Source organism: Pseudophryne corroboree, chromosome 2 (genome assembly GCF_028390025.1).
Source record: "Pseudophryne corroboree isolate aPseCor3 chromosome 2, aPseCor3.hap2, whole genome shotgun sequence".
Classification (NCBI taxonomy): Eukaryota; Metazoa; Chordata; class Amphibia; order Anura; family Myobatrachidae; genus Pseudophryne; species Pseudophryne corroboree.
The window spans coordinates 67873131-67878924 of record NC_086445.1 but is presented as its reverse complement, the minus strand read 5'-3'; the positions used below and the strand labels follow the sequence as shown (position 1 = coordinate 67878924).

Genomic DNA, 5794 nt, shown 5'->3' with positions numbered 1-5794 from the left:
TGGTTTTTGTTTTGTATGTATATAAATATATATATATATATATATATATATATATAAAATTAAGCTGTCTAAGTAAGCGCATTGTCATTAATTTAAAATATTGTATTTGTGTGGAATTATTTCAGTGCTCTCTGTTACAGGCAAGGTTTGTAGTTTATTTAGAATTGGCATCGTTATCACTGAGTAGCTCCTTTATTGGCCTTGGTGCCTGCTATGCTCATAGTATCTTTATAGAAAAAGGTACCAGGTTAGAGGTGAAAGACAAAGGGAGTCCAGTTGGTCATGCTAATAGTTCTGGGCCAGGGGTAGCAGCTATGATTCATCAAATCAATAAAGGGTACACCATCAGAAGAACAAACTTATCAACTTCTCATAAATTTAGATATAATCCTGGTGATGACTGGTGAGCTCCTCAGAAATATTCCTTTCAATTACAGAACTGTTTGAGAAAGCATATGCATTCCAAAGGACAGTCACGGTGATATAAAGGAGGCAGCAATCAATCGGAATAAGTATCAATATATGCGGCTGTGTCACACTGTAGGGAAGGGTGAAGGCTCATAGGTTGTAAGAAGCCATATAAAGAAAGAAAAATAAGAAGGTAGAGTTCCCAAAGGAGCTAGCCTTAACAGTACCTGGAGCAAATGTGATGGATCCAGGGAGTCCAGACAGGCCCTTTGGGAGGAACTTTGCTGTTCCTCTGAGCCACTGGGAGGAAACACCAAGATTGGTACCAGTGCGGGGGTGAAAGATAGCCCCAGTTCTGCAGCAGGAGTGAAGTCCACTGTATCTGCATGTGTCACACGAAAATGGCGGCTCTGCCGCTGGTTGTCAGTGCACCAGTGGGTGTTGCAGGTATGGAGTAGCTCACAGCTGCCTTGAAAGCTCCTGATGCCTTCTGGACGTTTCTGGGCATCAGAGCTGTCTTCAAATGGGAATATTATGGACAAATGGCAGAAGCCCTAGGATAGTGCTAGCGTCCTGTTAGCCAACTAGGCCATGCCGCTAAATTAGTTTTTTTTTTTAATTAAAAGTGAAAGGACAGAGAGGGAGAAGAAAAAGAAAGTGAGGAAGTGAAAAATGAGAAATAAGAAAAAGAAAGAGTGAATACAGAAAGATAGCATGTAAGAACAGAGAGGTAACGAGAGAATTGAGGGACAACGAAGAGTTCGTGAGAAGACCGATAAAGGACAGAGCGATACAGAGAGAAAAAAGGAGATTGAAGTAAAAAAAGGAAGAGAACAGATATGAGAGCTTGCATTCTAAAGGGGAGGGGCAGACAGACAGGTGACAGGGTAGACAGTGAGCGTGGAATAGGGGATTAGGATGAGAGTTGGCTGTGTTCGGTGAAGAAGTGGGTCGTGATAGCCCGTTTAAAATTTTGTAGAGAGGTGGAGAGTCTGATAGGGAGAGGTAGAGAATGCCAGAGAGAGGGAGAAGTGCGTGAAAAATCTTGGAGGTAGGAGTGGGAGTTAGTAGTCAGTATGCAGTAGAGGCAGCGTGCATTAGCAGAGCAAAGAGGACGGGTGGGAGTGTAAAGGGAGAAAGGTCAGACATGCAAATGGGAGAGGAGTGGGTGAGGGCTTTGTAAGTGAGTGTGAGAAGCTTGAATTGGATTCCGAAAGGGAAGGAGAGCCAGTGAAGGGCTTTAGGAGAGGGGAGGTGGATGTATTGTAGTACGTTTGGTGAGGAAGATGAGCCAGGCTGCAGCATTGAGGATATATTGGAGTGGAGAGAGGCATTTGTCAGGGATGCCACATAGGAGTAGATTATAGTAGTCCTGTTGGGTTGACCCAGTGAGTGGATAAGGGTTTTAGTAGCGTCCTGGGTAAGAAATGGTCTGATCCTGGAAAATAGTTTTTAGATGAAAATTACAAGTTTGCGAAAGGTGCTGAATGTGTGGTTTGAAGCAGAGGGAGGAGTCAAGGAATACTCCAAGACAGCGCACATGGGGCTAGAGGAGATACTAGTGCCATCAATAGATAATGAACTTGTGGGAGGTGAGGTTGTATGGGGGGGGGGGGGGGGGGGGGGAGATGATCATCTCAGTCTTACACATGTTAAGTTTAGGAAAGCGCTGGGGCATCCAAAAAGAGGTAGCAGAGAGACAGTTGGAAATACGAGTGGGGAGAGGTCAGGGGAGGAAAGGTAGATTTGAGTATCAGCTTAGAGAATATATTGCAAGTCAAAAGAGCTAAAGCTAGTTACACTAGACAACTTTTTAAACAACTTTTCTGATAACGCCCAATCGTTATTACAAAGTAGTGTTATTGTCCAGTGTGTACCCACTAGATCGTCAGGGATGCGCGCTCCCGCAGGTCAGTAAACACATACCCCGTCACCTGTACATGCAGCTCAGTCTGGGGATATCGCTACCAATGCCATGCTGCCATATGCCGCATAGTCCCACTCCTCTCTCTTGCCGCCGCTCCATCACTGCTGACATCCTGATGCCGGCGCCCCCGCACTGGGTACACAGTATTTGGTGTGTATCCATCTTTATGAGCTCACCTAAAGAGTATGTATAGAGAGAGAGTAGGAAAGGACCAAGAACAGAACCCTGGGGGGCACCTACTGTTACTGAAGGTGTGGAGAGGTGGATTCAAGAGAGGAGAGAAAGAGAAGGAACGGTCAGAGAGGTAGGAAAGCCAAGAGAGGGCAGTATCATGTAGACCAAGGGAGTGAAGGATTTGCAGAAGAAGAGGATGGTCCATAGTGTCAAAAGCAGCAGAGAGGTCAAGGAGAATACGTTTCCAATATCTATAAGTTATCAGTCAAGTTTATGTTGGCTGTGACATATATAAAGCATGATAATGCCCACAGAAGGACAAACCACACCCAGCCAACCTGGTTGAACGGGATCAGTATGAAATGCCGGCGGACGGGATCCCGGCTGTCATGATCCCATCCGCCATAATGCCAGCAGCGGGGCGAGCGCTAGAAAGCCCCTTGTGGGTACGGTGGCTCGCTGCACCCTCCACAGTTTCTATTCTCCCACTATGAGTGTCGTGGACACCCTCAGAGGGAGAATAAACTGTGGCGCCGGTATTCCAGCAGCGGAATTTCACCGCTTGTTGGGAATCCGGCGTCAGCATTGTGGCTGCCGGGATTCCGACTAGTGGTATTTTAACTGCTTGACCAGTGAATGATTCCTAATATGAAGTCCAGGTCCATACACCAGGGCTGAATCTTTGCCACTGCAAATCACTAGAAATGCCAAAGTGACATACTGGATCCCAACCTGACATGCATCCATGGCACTTATTTGGATTTTAGGTGGTTAGTACAGAATCCCACAATAATTGGAGGCACCAATATTATGAGAAGAAACGCAATAGATTTTACAAGCCATGGATATGTCCCACCGGTTAAAGCAAGTTTACTAGTCTTGTGTAGTGTGACAACAATGTAAATGCTGATGTTGAACACTGGAACAATCCTAGGAAGTAGCCAATCAGTAGAGGCACAAAAGGACTACACCAACTGAAGTTTAGAATATACATCCATCAGGGCCCCAGAGGCAAAGCCAAATATAGCTGTGAAACAAGTCTGTAGAAAGAGTCTAGTGTGTAGTTGAGTAGGACAAGTCCAGAATCAGCTTTATTGGCCAGGTGTACTTGCGTATACTAGGAATTTGTCTTCGGTTTGCTATACAACAGCCAAGTAGGTAACAGGTAAGCAGGTAGTGGTGTGTGTGTGTGGGGAGGGGGCAAGTAAAGTCATACAGATAGGTATACAGTAGGGACAAGTGGGTTACATGTATGTCTAGTCAGTCAATGTTCAGCAGGCGGACCTCTTGGGGACAGAAACTTCTGAGACTCCTGGTGGACCCGGTGGGGATGGCCCTGTAATGCCTGCCTGAAGGAAACAAGTTAAACATGCTGTGGCCGGGGTGTAGCTGGTCTATCTTCGTTGCCTGCTTTTTATCTATGGACAGGTCCTGGACTGAGGGAAGGTCGGCCCCGATGATCTCTGCGGTTCTGACCACCTTTTGGAGCCTGCATCTGTCCCTCACGCTGGCGGAGCTGTACCATACCAGTATCGAGAAGCACAGTACCAACTCCATAATCACGGAGTGGAAGAGGAGCAGAAGCTTCTGTGGGATGTTGAACTTCATTAGTTGCCTGAGGAAGAACAACCTCTGCTCCGCTTTCCCGACAGTGGCGTCAGCGTTGGACTCCTGTTTAAGGTCCCGGGAGATTGTGGTCCCTAGGAACTTGAAGGAGTCCACTAGCAATACCACACTGTCAGCAATCGTTAACGGAGGTGTACTAGCTGACTTCTTCCTGAAGTCCACTATCATCTCGACAGTTTTGATGGGGTTGAGCTCAAGGTTGTTGTGGCTCCACCACTGAGCCAACCGGTCTACTTCCCGTCTATAGGCCGATTTGTCCCCGTCCTTGATGAGGCCGATGACGGTGGTGTTGTCAGCAAATTTGATGATGTTTACTGATTGTGCCCCTGAGGCGCAGTCATTTGTGTACAGGTAGACAAGCAGGGGTGAGAGGACACAGCCCTGAGGTCCAGTCAGGTGTTTCTTCCTAGACGCAGGTGTGATCAGCGAGGACAGAGGATGTTAGCACATGAAAGAGTATACACAGACAGCAACAAACTCCGTATCCCCTAGATCTCTGCCATAGATGGATTACCTGTCCCGTCACCCTTACCAATGCGAATCAAAGCCAGTATGTAAATTATGTTGAAAGCAACCTATCTCATAAATAGATTACTTACCTCAATCAGTTAAAATGTATAGTCACTAGCAACTTTTTAAAACAAAATTGATTATTTTATCGAACAAATAATGAAAGCATCATTACTGCGTTTTTTTTGTATAATCTGAGCTTAAAGTGGTACTACAGTATATATGACTAAATTGTATCATAAATCCCATTTAAATTGCATCCCATATTAACTTATACCAATATAGAAATTGCTGATACAACAAACACCCTGAGTGATACAGGTGACTGATTCATGCACACAGATGAAAGAAACAGAGGAATTGTTTATCCCAAACGTGCTCCTAAAGGACTCTGAACTCTTAGAACATCTCGGGCTGTAAGTTCAGTAATGTGGGAAAGCATTTTAAGTAAGATCATATAAGCTTGATTTAAGAATTGCATTAAAGAATTGGTACTGTTTGCATTCAGATCCAAGGTTATCCTTACAGGAATAAAAGATCCTGGAAGGCTGCACAGCTCCGCCCAGGAAACCAGAGAAGTACTTCACCTCTCTTGACCGGACTTGCCTCACAAAAGTTCATGGAGTGGGGACGCCACCTTTGCAAAGTGCTCGATGAATCGCCTGTAGTAGCCAACGAAGCCTAAGAAGCTATGAACGACTTCACTGTTCAGGGTACACTTGGATGGCTTGAGTTTCAACCAACGTTTGATCAACTGAGTAAACACTTCGTCCAGGTACTTCAGGTGTTCATTGTAATCTTTGAAGATGATGATGACATCATCCAAGTGTAAGAGGACCATCTCACACTTGGGGTTGCCAAGGCAGTGCTCCATGACCCTCTGGAAGGTGGTCGGGGCGTTGCAGAGCCTGAACGGCATCTGGTCAGACTCAAACAACTTTTCCCAGTCTTCTGAGGCCATCGGGATTTGCCAGTATATCCACCGGTCAGGTTGAGAGTGGAAAAGTACTTGGCCGTTTTCATCGCCGTCAAGGATTCTTCTATCCTAAGCAGCGGGTAGTCATCCTTGTGCGTGATCGCATTCAGCTTCCTGTAGTGCACACAGAATCCGAGACTTCCATCTTTCTTCTTTACAAAGACAAGTGGCAC

The 5794-nt window shown here is 45.7% G+C and overlaps 1 pseudogene; it reads right to left on the bottom strand.

Annotated features, from left to right (window-relative positions):
• Nucleotides 1-2760: 2760 nt before the first annotated feature.
• On the bottom strand, nt 2761-4719 carry LOC135050503 (transmembrane protein 104-like; annotated as a pseudogene).
• Nucleotides 4720-5794: the final 1075 nt, after the last annotated feature.